This window comes from Calypte anna, chromosome 2 (genome assembly GCF_003957555.1).
Source record: "Calypte anna isolate BGI_N300 chromosome 2, bCalAnn1_v1.p, whole genome shotgun sequence".
Lineage (NCBI taxonomy): Eukaryota > Metazoa > Chordata > Aves > Apodiformes > Trochilidae > Calypte > Calypte anna.
Window position 1 is genome coordinate 87,771,010 of NC_044245.1, and position 13,701 is coordinate 87,784,710.

Here is a 13,701-nt window from a genome sequence, read left to right on the forward strand (position 1 = left end):
TGACCTTGAGCTACAGTATTTGCCTGACATCAGTCACATGACAATGTGACAAGGACAGCTGTGATATACAGTGACAGCTGGAGTATGTACTTGGTCACTGGCTGCTGTAGGTAGGTGTGCAGCTGGCACCATCCTGAGACACAGAAGAAACCCAGATTTTACTGTCACTTACCTAAGGCCCTGCCTTGCCACAGGGATGGAACGTGAGCTCAGGTTCTAGCATCCGTGAAGATGCTAGAGTTATAGAGGAGAATCACTCTTCTGGATGATGGAGAAACACCTACATCTAACTACTTGTGCCTTAAATTTTCTACCCCACCAGCATAATTATTGCTGGCAGATAAAGTTTTGATTTAGGACTATGAATCTCAATCCTGCAAGTGCTTATACATGTGTTTAAACATAAGAATGCAGATAGTTCCATTGTGGTTTATGAAACTAGCCATGTGCTTGGAGTTATGCATGTGCATTAACGTCAGGATCGCTGCCTAAGGATATAATTTAGCAGTAATTTGTAAGAAAATGTCCTCTACGGAAGGCAGCTATTCCTTTCAGAAACGCCTACATAGGATAGTGTTTTTACAACCATTTTTAGATTAGTTACTTTCTAAAAATCCTGGTTCATGGAATTTTCTTTTGAATATTTTATGGATAGATCTTTCTTTTTTATTGAGGTATTTTCTGGTGAGAATTTTAAAGTAGTTTTCAAAAGCTAGTCAGACCCAGCTTCTTCTCTTTAGAGCAGGCACGGGTGGGCCTGGTTCCTTTAGATCTGCAAACTGGGGAATCTACAGGCAGGTCAGATCTCAGGAGAGAAGTTTGTCATATGGAAATGTTTAACGGTCCAGCTTACATTCTGTATAGTCTCTCTTTTATCTTTTCAGGGTTTGAACATGATCCTTTCAAAGCCAGATAACCCAGAAAAATCCTCACGACTGCTTTGCTCACTCCTCGATTCCTATAATCACAGTCCAGCAGGAATAGGTTACTATGACAATATTGTAGCAATAGTTTTGGAAAGTGTTTTTAATTTTTTTTCAAGTCCCTTTCAGTTCTACAGTAATTTTATGTTCTGCAAATTAATGCTTTCTGTCATTTTACCTATACTACAATCAAGAAACAGGAATTAGAAAAGCATTTTGCTATGAGAACAAGCATTTCCTCTCAGTATTTACATAAGCAGAGGAACCTCATCTGAGACACCCATTTGGAAAACCTCTTAAGCTACATGTCCAGCTATATGCTGCTGAAATACTTTTAGATAACTTTTATTTCTTCCAGAGTGTGAAGCCATGAGGATCATGTTGTTGTGTCCCTTTGTTTAAACTGATAAGATCATCATCAGGCACAACAAACACTGATCCTCTCCTCAAGTTAATTTGTGCTTTTGAAAACATTTCTATTAGCAAGTGTCTTCAGTCATCATGAGGTAGAAGAGAGACAACCACCAGTTAATAAATACCAGAAGTTGGGGCCAAAAACTTTGGTGATCTTTGGTCTATGTCATAAATGTTTTCTTTTCCTATATTTTTGCAAATTGTGGTAATATTATTGAATGTGAGAAGTAAGACCACAGATAAGTTGAGGCAATTTAAGGTATTGATTTTTGAATTTTTGTATCCTTATATTCATAAGGTCACAGAATAATTTGTTGTACAGTTGTAAAAGTCGTCAGGAGGTCTACAGTCCCATCTCTTGATCAAAGAAGGTTAAGCTACAAGGTCAGACCAGGATTTTCAGGGCTCTATCAGCTTGAAATCCTCCACCGATGGAGATCAGCCTCTCTGGGCAACCTGTTGCAGTGCTTGACTGTCCTCAGGTCCTGAAAGCCTAATTGAATTTGCACAAGTTTCTGGACCTAGAATTCTCACCCTATCCTGTTTCACTGCTAGATTTTTAGCTTGACTGTGCCTAAGTGAGATGGTTTTAAAAGGTCTGATCTGGAAAAACTCTTGGGCATCAGCTCGTTGAAGTAAAAGGAACTTCTCTCATGCTTAGAATTATGTATCTGCTTTGTGCTTTGCTAGCTCAGGGCCTAATCCTGAATGGCAAAGTTGCATGGCAGCAGTTTGTAGATGCTGTCTACAGTGATTATTTTCAACATTTGACTTGTGAAGGTGGCTATGTTACCAGGGTTGCTAGAGCTTTTCCAGCTCAAGGCAAAATCCCAGGTTTAAAAGTGTGGCTTAATTAATGTTAGATTCATGTAAGGAGAGAAGATTATGTCTACCTGAAAGTAGACAAAGGACTGTACAGAGATAACTTGGAATTCCATGTTTGTTTTTGAAGATATTTTGTAAATACATCTTATCCAGTAATAAATAGTGTTACCCTGGAAAAACTGTATTTTTTTTTAGTTCTCAAGACATGCTAGTCAGAGCTCAGATGGGGACTATGTAGTATAACCCTTGTTTTTACTTTGACTGTAATCAAGTCAAAGTGGCATTCTAAAGTTGGTTTGCTGTGAAGACAATTTACTTTGCATACATGATTACTTGGAGGATGTATACAATGCACTCCATAAACATAACACAGTATGAGAAGGATCATATTTTGGTTTATATTACTAGATAAATGATCATAAAGCTTTTGGAAAAGTAGTAAATTTAAAGTCAAATGGATAGAATTAGATCCAAGATTATGTTGGATTATATATTGTTATATTAAGATTAGAGTAAAGATGGGTATCTAACCACACAGAGGGGTTGCAACACCTACAGATACTTCAGCATCACTGTTGAAGAAGCAGATTGAAAGAGGTAAAACACTTGCTCTATCTGGTCACCAACCTTGTGCTGTAAGCAGAATTTTGGTATTTAGATAGACAGTCATTGGCTCTCAGAGACCATATCTTCCCCAAAAACCCCTATCTGATTTTTTTTCCTCATCTTTTGTTCTTTTTATTTATTTTACTAAGCAGCCCAAGAACTTACCAGAAAGGCTACTTTTCTGTAACACCATGGCAAAAGGGAGGTTGTCTAGATACCTTCTAAGAATAAAATGGAGGTGAAAGCCACCATTTGTACCATGCTCAGATAACATGTAAGGTAAGTAAAGGAGCTGTAATCTGGGTATTTGGTAAGTGCAGGGAGATCAAGGCATGTGGGAAAAAATGCCGGAAACATATGGGGTGCAGGGACCACATGGGGAGTGGGAGAGCTGGCAAGACAGCTGGTTCCCAGATGATACTGAGATCAAATGACTGAGTACTTCAGCATGGTTTAAATAGTTAGGAAGTGTGGAGATGGAACTCTCCCTCATACGCAAGAATGTGTGTGTATTGCTGCTCTAATTAAGTCTCCATCCCTGAGCATGAGTATCAGAAGAAACTCAGTCATTGAGATGGTTTCCCCATAAAGATCAGGATTTCCTCAACCAACCTATAAAAGTCTCTGAAATCTCCTAACCCTTGGAGAAACCTTGCATTTTACAGGCTATGAACCTGTAGTTCACATCGGACTTACTCACCCCTGTAAAACAAATTTATCCAGAGTATCTGTTATATGACTGAAGGCACGCCATGGTGTGCCCTTTATTGCTCTCTAATAAGCCAAAGATTTTCTCAGGGACTTAGCAGAAGCTGTGCACTAACTGCTAATGCAACTGCTACTTCATTTCTCTTTCTCTGGTTTGTGATATTCACTGTGAATATGATTGCTTATATATGTTTATATATACTATAATCACAGCTTTATTATATTACAGAAGCAATAGAAGAAGTACAGTTGTGAGTTACTGGTTCAGCCCATGGAAGCTTGCAGAGTTTGCTTCTTTTAATAAAAACTGGTGCAGCTTGTTTAGGCTTAAATATTGAGTAGCTTTGGTTCTTTATTTCAAAGGCAAACTTACTTAGAAGTTCTAAAGACAAAAATTACATTCTACATGAGGCTGAAATACCACTTTTTTCCTCCTCCTAGTATGTTCTTTTAAAGTCTTCCATTAATATTAGGAACATAAGAATAATTCCTGCACCAAATATACTCAGTCAATAAGACAAAGAAAACAGATATTGCTGATAAGGGAAAAACCAGATCTCACACAAAGTGAACTAGCTGGAGATTTGCTACTCAAATGTATAATAGACGATCCTTTGTTCCTTCTTAAACTTAGTATTATTAGTCAGCTAATGCTTGTAGGCATCATAGTTTCTGGAAATGGGCATTTCAAAAAGATCTGAAATCACATTGTAGGGTAGGTGTCCCTCTAAGCATCCACAGACTGTGAAATTAAGGCCCAGAGGGGAAGCGGCTTTCCCAAGATCACATGGCAACCTAGAGAAAACTAGAGATAGATCACAAGACATCTGGACTGCTTTGGTAGGGGCCTGTCCACTGGCTCATGCAGGAAGCCTGCCTCATGCAAATCTGGGCTGCTCCATATCCAGGCCTGTACTGGTTAAGTGCTTCTGAGAAGACCTTGCATTTGCACATTCCCAAGCCTACCCTTACTCCCTGTCACCCTTTTTCTCCATTTAAGAAACAACATCCAGCACAAAGATGTAATTCACACACCTGCAAGTGTCAGTAAATCACTCACAAGTAACTTACCTCTAGATAGAGGCTGTGTATGGAAAGTATCATCTACACAATGGATCAGAAACTTAGAAGAAGAAAGAAAACAGGTAAATGCAAGGATGAGTCTCTGCCTTACCATTAGTCTAACTGCTATAAAAATATTGCCAGTGAAGTGATGAGGTCAGTCTGGCCTGAGCTGTCATTGTCTTTAAAAGCAATCCAGTGAAGCCTGGTTTTACCTTGCTATTTAAAAAAAGACTTTAAATTTTACTCTTGAAGTGAGAGCAATGGGTGGAGAGTTCTTAGCTAAAGAGAAAACATTCTATAAGATCTATAATAAGAGGATTATGAACAAACCGTTTTTATTCTATTATTTTTAGCTTCAGCAGTGAAGTTGATTTCATGCTCTTAACAATATTCATTTGAGCATCTTCACAACTCATAACACCCAGGTGACCAGCCTTTGCAGGAAGATTTCAAATGCTCTCCAGTTACAGCATATTTGTTTGCCTTGAAACCATGTACTCCGTTGGTAGGATTCAACTCCCCCAGGAGAAGACGTGCCTGACCAACTGAGATAGACAGGGCTCAGTCTGCAGGTAGGGTTGGATTTCCTTAGCATGACAATGGCCTGGGTTTTATGGGCACAGACGGTTTGTGTCAAGCATGTGAACATATGTTCCTGAGGTCTGCAGGAGGAGTAGTTGCAGATCTCTTAATACCCAGCTTGGGGTTTATGTAGGGCTGCTCCTCCAGCTTGGGAATTGTTTAGTTTACTATGGGCTACCAACTGCAGACAACTTGTCCGATCGTGCACTAAAGTGTTTGCCAGTAGCTTCATACTCCATGGTTTAATGTTCCAAATTTAAAATTTCAAATAAAGTGCCTTAAAACCTTGTAAACTTAGAGAAGAAAAAGAGTATACATATTTTCAATACAATACACAGGTCCAGCAACTTCACCTGACTCCCAGTTTGATTTTAGCTCAAATAAATACTATATTTTAGGCCAAATCCAATAAACCATCTGAACAGAAATCAATATATTTAACACATCACCTTTCTGGGTTAAAACTAAAGAAAGGCTCTCAAAAGAGTACAGAGTTCTTAGGTGGATGACAGCTGAAAATTCAAAGCAACAGTGTGCCTGAAATTCAGCCCAGTTCAACCCTAAATGACACAGAGACCATCATCATCTCAGGATCTGTGGCCTGAAATCTGGGTGACCATATTTTCCATTAATTTATCTTAACTTGTATATCTAAAAGTAAGCTAGATATCTAAGTCTAAGCCAGTAATTCTGGGTTTGTAGTTAATGGAAAGAGATTGACACTTTCAGAGCACTGTATCTTATGCCGAGAGATATCTGAAAAGCAGGTCAGATGAATCCCACTCAACTGGTGTTTCTTATGGTTTTTCTAATCTTTCTCTTGGACAAAACAAACGAACAAACAAATAAAACCCAACAGCAATTGTCAGGGCTAGAAAAGTGGATTCAGGGAGACTTGGTTTACACAATCTTCAGTGTACTACTTGCTTCTGAAGACAATGATTCAAAGAACTAGAGATTTTTGTCTTAATAGGCTGCTATGAAATGGAATAATGATGATTTATTTCCCTTTAGATTGAGATATAAGATGCTGCTCATGATATGAGGCTGTAATGTGTAAAAAAACCTAATGACAGTCAGTGAAGGACAGAATCTTATGTGGTCTCACTGAAAAGATGATTACTTAAGTTTCTGAATACACAGATGAGGTGAAAAGGGGAAAAAGGATGTCAAATCTGTGGGTATCCTGTATATATGGTATGCCAAAACTCAATCTTATTTTATGTCTATTCTGCCTTTTCACATCCTATCGTCACAAATCTTAAGGCATGGTCGTAACTTTGGGCTCGTGAGAAGTCCTGACTCAGGGAAGCTGACCTCCAATTTGATTTCTGATCACAGGTGTAATCTTTCCAGGATTGAAGCTTTAAGAAAAAAAACCAACAAACCAAACAGCCAAACAAAAAATCACTTTAAATCCCCTAGAAACTTTTGGAAGCATTCAGTGATATATTTGATTATTGAATTGATTTAATAACTCTTTAAAAAGACATACAGTAGTGATGCATGATTGAGAGGTTTGTTGGAATGACTCTATGCACTTCAAAGGAAATACCTGCTTCTGCTAAAGAGTATAAGAACTTTGGAATTTTGCAATTGTTTTACTTGGAAGAGGATAAAAGCTTTTGTTTTATGGTAGAAATAATAAGGCCATTAACAAATAGAGGCTAATATATCAATTCTTTTGTCTTGAAGTTTCTTACTGACTTCCATCCAATTTTCTGCGATTTAGTTTTCAAAATGTTACAAGTAAACCTCCTGATTTTTTATGTTATTTCTTAAGAACAGTCTCTGTCTTGGACTTCAAAAAGCCTTCTAACTATATTTAGGGCTATCATGAGAGAGTTAATAAAGTTGTAAGAGAGAGACAAGATTTAAGCTGGCATTTGATTACTGTAGCATTTTTCTACAGATGAATGGACTCTTCTGGAGTGAGGATAAATATTCTTGAATTTTTCTGAGAGGGGTTTGAATTATTGATATTTTCCATGAAAACACAGGGCTGTTCAGTGAGGGCAAAATTGTTTTACCAGCCTTGCAAAATAATGCAAGCTAATACAGCGTATTTATGGTTAATTGGAAACAACAACAAACCTCTGGAAACATTTCATTCTAGACAGACCAGCAGTTATAAAAATATTTATTTCCTCATCCCATTGCTGCTGATGATTTTGGCTTGTGACTTAACAATATTGTTAGTCACAAAGCGAGTATTTATGACACCTGCATGTCTGGCCACTGCACACTTGCTGAGACTAAGAGAGATTTCTCATTAAACCTGCTGTATCTATTAGACACCTATCCAGTAGAAAACAGTTGGGATTTAGTATGCAGATATATCCACAAGCAGGTATTTTTTTTATATTGTTAGCTTAAGTGATTAAATAATATTAGCAAAACAAAAAAACCCATTTTTTAAAGAGAAAGAATAATATGATCCTTTTCATACCAAAAAATATACAAAATGCGTTTTAGTAATTCCTGAAAAAAATAACAGAATACAAAACTAACAAATATTGTTGCTGGACAACTATTAGTATAATTTTGTGCCATTTGAAAAACTGTCAGGGTACTTTCTGTTTTGTCCTTTTTTCAAAGCATCCTAATGGTATTTTGGCAAGTTTGATATTTCATTTGAAGGGAAAATAACAAAGTGTTTTCTTTGTATTGATTGAAGAAATATAGTGCTTATTTTTTGCTTGGTTTTCTAGTAGTTATTCAATAGGTTAAAGGGCAATACCATCTGTTTCCTAACAGGACATCTTGTGTAAGATTTGCAAGTCCTACAGGTACCTTTAAGCATGGATAAATATGCACTCACGGTTTCAGCTGGATAGTTTTTCACCACCAAAGGATGATTATGTTGTGTGCCTTGAGACATAGGCTATAATATATTTCCTGTCCCTTTATTGCATTTTGGAATCATAAACAATGACTGTTTGGCTCAAAGCCATTTATTCAGCCCAAAAAGACATTATTTGCACAACAAAAATCAATAAAAATGTTACTAGGTCTGGCTGGATACTTTGCTTAACTGTGATATTTGTCTGTCACTGATGGCATGCCATCTCTCGTAGGAGACTGGGGCCAAAACAGAGCTATTGATCCAGTCATCAGTGATGGATACTGGCATTTGGAACAGCCTGCTGCAGAGAATCTCGATTAAAAAAAATATTTCTATGTTTTGCCTGCAGCAGAGTCAAGATAACCTGAATGAGGAGATTTTCTCTTTTATATTGGGTTTCTCCTCTTGTGGTTGTTAAATGCTCTGGACCAAAGTTCATTATTGAAAGAATTAAGTCAATCTATGTTTAGCCAAAGGCTTCGACACCATATCAAGCTCTCCTGATTTAGACACAAGCTAGTTGTCCTTTTCATCACCTAAAAAGTGTAGGGGAAGTGTTTTATCCACAGCAGTGATAGAAGTGATATGCTGTAGCGTCCTTAGACTTTTTTTCCATTGTAAAACATCAAATTATGTCTAAGAAAAACAAGACAAAAACTGATTCTCACACATTGTTATATAAACACTGACCTATCCTTTGAGGCACTGTGTACTCTCTGTTCTTGCTTTATCAAACATGTAAGTTGCTCAACACTTAGAAAATCCCAGTGTTAGCCCTAGATTATCTAATTATGATACATCACTGTGGCTGCTTAAGGAAGCATATTGCAGCTGAAATACAGGATTTTAAAACTGTATTATCACTGAACAGTATTAAAAAAGGCTACTCAGCATTTTGAAATGCGTTTTCATACTTTAAAATCAGTTGTCTTTCACCAAATTAACTTTTTTTAAAAAAGTGTGATATTGTATGGTAGAGGAGAGTAAAACTGTATCTTAAATGAGTCTCTGAGAAACACCTTCAAATAAAAATGTTTGGAGTCTCCTCATTTATTTCGTTTTTCTCTCAGAGATCAGAACTTGCACACAAAGATATGCAAATATTCCAAGAGTGACTGAACTTAGGTACACTTCCTAGAAATAATATTCACAGCATCAATGGAGACTTAGCAGTAATAGATCATTTACTCAAGTCAGCTGATTTATATGTTATTATTTTAGCTCTGAATAAATTACAGTCATCAGAGTAGCCACTCTCATTTTGATGGGACTGTTTGAACTGCTTGAAATCAAGCACACATGAAAGTATTTTTAGGATTATGGTCATTGGAATGGTGGCCAAAGATATGTAGGCAATATAATTTTCAAAGCACTGAGTGCATTTTGAAAGCCTTACCATTCTATCACATACATAATTAAGAAAATGAAGTCTTTATTTATGGTAAACTAGATTCCTGTATAACATCAAAATTATAGCTATCACTGTTACTCCAACACCAGTAACATGAGAATCCTGTTGATGGTTAGAATAGTTACCAAAGCAAGTAACTTTTTGGTTGTTTTGGAAGGAGTTGGTAGCAGCTGTGTGGGTTCTGTTTAATTTCTTTTAATTACAGTTCTAATTCTGAAGTTGAAATACTGGGAAGAAATACACAAACCTACACAACTTCTGCCAATTTGTAATTGTCAACCAAGAGTATAGGGAATTAAAATTCATGAGTAATACCGGGCTTGAAATACATTCTTTATATGTAGTGGGAATCATGAATTTGGAATTAAAGATCTCATATAGCAGCCTGATACGAGAAATAACAAGGGTTTATGGGCAATTGCATATATCTAAAAAGAAAAAAGGATACTCTTTGCAGAAAGAAAAGGCTCAGAGCACTTCCAGTGAATGATGTGAAAGTAATGACTGCTACATTATACCTCATGAAAGTTAGAAAGTATATTTGATAAACCATATTCATTCTAAAGAAATAATACAATAACTCCTGGAGGAATGTTGTCATTGCAATGTGCTTAGTTGAGAAACATCTAAACTTTCATTCTTGTATTTAATATTGCAGGTTATCAATTGGTCTTCCTTTATAGGTTGTTTTAAACTCTGAGAGAAACTACACATTTCATCCAGGAAGGGGGTATATGGAAATAGGTTAAAAAAAATAAATAAATAGAAGCCTCTTTGTGTCTGTCCAATGTCTATTGACCTGCATTTTGTAGTTCGTACTCAGATATGGCTGAAGAGGGCAAATTATTAAGAAATGAAAATAGCATTATGACTTTCTGTATAGATTTCTCTTCTTGTGCTTGCTCGAAAGAAGCATCATCAAAAAGAGCTTATACAAAGCCAGTACTCTGTACTCTGTGTTACATTATCCATCTCCCTTACCACCCAAACCCACTTGCTGTCATAAACAATAAAAATTAAAATCTGACTCTCACTTAGCATAATTTTAGAAATAATAACATTTTTTTTCCACATCAGAGAACTTTCTCTAGAACCTTACAGGGCTTTTACTACACTGAGTGCTTCATAAGTTGATGAAAAAGAATAACTGTAAATTTCTCCATTTTGTTTTGTCTCTGATGAAACAGTTTCAAGATAGTAAATTGTTTACATTTTCTGTTTCAGAAACATAATAACTAATAATATTTCTAATGTCACCAATAAGCTACAGATGTTGCTTCCCCTCCTAACATTTTTGCATACTGGTACAATGAAGTTAAGGTAAAAAAGTCTGTACCATCTGGAGATTTGACCCATTTTAAAGACAAGCAATTTGGCTTGAATGAAAATTCCAGACTTACACATGAGGTGTGTTGGGAATGCACTTTCATGCTTTCATCCTAGAATTTTTAAAGTACACCTTGTACTTTGAAAACTGGATTATATATGTTCTGCTAGCCACCATTTTGACAGGCTTTCCAGGTCTGAAGTCTTAGATGAATTCTCAGTTATTGACAATCACAGTGCTAGATTTTGAAAATTCTTTATTAGGTTTAAAACCAAGAATGACTAGCCCTAAGATTCTGTGTGCTAACCATAATAAATTCTGTGTATTTGTGACTTTAGAATTAAATGCTTTCTATATTCACCCCAATAATAATAATAATAAAAAAACTTATAGAAATTACGAGTATGACACTATACATCTCTACATATATGTTTTTACATTAGTTGTCTGTGGATATATACTGTTATTTAAATTTTTTTGGTTGCTTTTCAATTAGGATGGTATGCTTTAAAGACTAATGTAAAACCCATGTACATTAACTGATTTCAGTTCTTCAGATGGAAATCTATTCTAGCATAATAAGGTGGGTAAATTAGCCTTATCTGAACTAACATATTCAGTGAACAGAAATTCCTCTTGTAAAGGAATGAGGCTGTTGATGCCATCTGATTTTTCTTAAGGTACAGCTGTGCTTTTAGTGGCAGGAGAATTATTTTCAGGGAGCCCAGTGTTTAAGAAGTAGTTTTAAGAAACAGGGTCAAATCTTTAAAAAAACAGTGGAAATTAGTTAAATATTTTAAAGTTATTCTCATCAAACAGTTGAAGTACTATAAGCAGGTGTTACATCAAGATTATGCTTAAGGAATCTAAATAGGGATTGTAGCACATGGTAAAGATCTAGTAAATACTTTTCTAGTCCAAAATCAATGCCATCGATTGTCATTAAAGCGGCGAGCTAAAAACAATGAAGTGGTTTCTAATTTTCAGGCTCCTGCTGGAGTCTGCTCTGTCTCTTCCTTTTTCCAGTTAAGAGCATCATTAAATGGTAAGAGCAAACAGCATATTGAGAGGCCAAGTGTTTTATTAATTCATCATCAGAATTATCTCAGCACATTAATATTAATAGCCTCAAATTGGATTTCATTTAGGAGGTGAAATAAATATGCTGATAGTAAAAGCCTACATAGCCAATGAATCTTTTGAAATGGCACTTGTACAGAGAAATACTCAAAACAGGTTTGATAAGTCAGGCTGACTTTTTTTTAGCATACAGGAACTTTCCAGGTAAAATTTACTCAGATCTGGAACCCACTGAAATTTTAACTTTTAACAAAAGGCTTGCTTTCTCTTATTAAAGCTTGTTGGTTAAATGACTGAGACAAATGTGGACACGTATCCCTCTCTTTATCTGACACCTTTTTTGTTCCCTTTGTCGACTGTAGTATACCATGACTCCTAAACCCCCCATGTTTTTGTTTTAATAACACTGTGTGACTACATATCTGAGTATTATTTTGTGTTTCCATTTGCTTTGGCTCACAGCTAGTGTACATATGTGTATATATATATCTATATGTCATTATTAAATTCTCTAGATGCACAGAGTCACAGACATTGTGTCTGCTTGTAGGGAGAAAGTACTATTCTTAAGTAATTACCAAAGAACACAAAATCTCTGCCATCTGCAAAGACACCACATGGCCCAAGGAGGAGATGAAGGGAACAGTGGAAATGAAGCTATAGCTGTGTGTGGTCTGTAAACATTTTCTTAGAGGGCAAGTCAGAAAGAGATGGTTCAGGCTTTCCCTCTCCCCACCCTTGTCCAGTAAACCAATCTGTTTCTATACCTTCCTGTTACCAGTGTTCATCTGTTGCCTAAGCCAAATGCTGCTCTGCTAAATGAGAAAAAAGGGATGGCCATGAGAAAAATGTGTTCTCTCTCTTTTTTTTTTTTTTTATTTTATTCTATTTTATTTTTTAACTGAGGTGCCACAGCTGCATTCTGTCGTCTTACCTAATACAGCCTTTTTTACAGGAATGCCACACTCAGACAGACTTAGATGATACAGACAACTTCACAGCCATATTTACCACTCAGTTGTTTCCTGCTCTTTGTGGCTTCAAGGGCACACTTATATAAGGACAATTATCACATGGAGATAACCCAGTCCTAGCACCATTCAGTTGTTCAAGTAGACTGCCCTGGGAGCACAAAGCAGCCAGAAGGTTCCCTGACTTCTGGATGCTTCTTACTGCCCCAGGGTCACACAAACTGGTCAGATAGAGACACAACATGTGCCTAGGGATCTAGTTACCAGAGCTACTGGATATGGGAAAACTACTGTTTAATTTTTCTATTCTACATTGCTTCTCAAGAAAAGCCTGAAAAGAAAATTGCACCACAGAAAAGGTAATGTTGCACAGAGAACTGAAGCTCATGTTCTGAGCCAAAATAAACAGTCCACTGCAGTGAGTCTTCACATTTGTAACTAGTATTTTGGGAGTGAAGAGCCACCCTTGCACAAATGTGGGTGATCATGAACATGGTTTGGAACTTTTTGATGTATCCGTCCACTGATGTATATGTCTGCATGGAGGATAGGGATGTAGAATATCTTCTCATTTGATCCAGCTTATGTGAGATGAGGTAGATAACATAGAACAGTTAACAGCTACTCCTTCCTGCAGCTATAGTGTGACAGCAGGATTGTGACACTAAGTTAAAATGTTAGGGCACAGGCCTGCCTTTGTCTTGGCAAGTGAAGTGGCTAAAGCAAACTAGAAAGTAAGGCTCAGTTAATGGGCTTCTGTCCTGGACTCTTTCAGTTCCTGTGGTAGTTGTATTTCATAGAATCATAGAATGATTTGGGTTGGTAGGGACCTTAAAGATCATCTAGATCCAACCACCATGGATGGGCAGGGACACTTCCCAGTAGATCAGGTTGCTTCAAGCCTCATCCAACCTGGCCTTGAACACTTCCAGGGAGGGGGCATC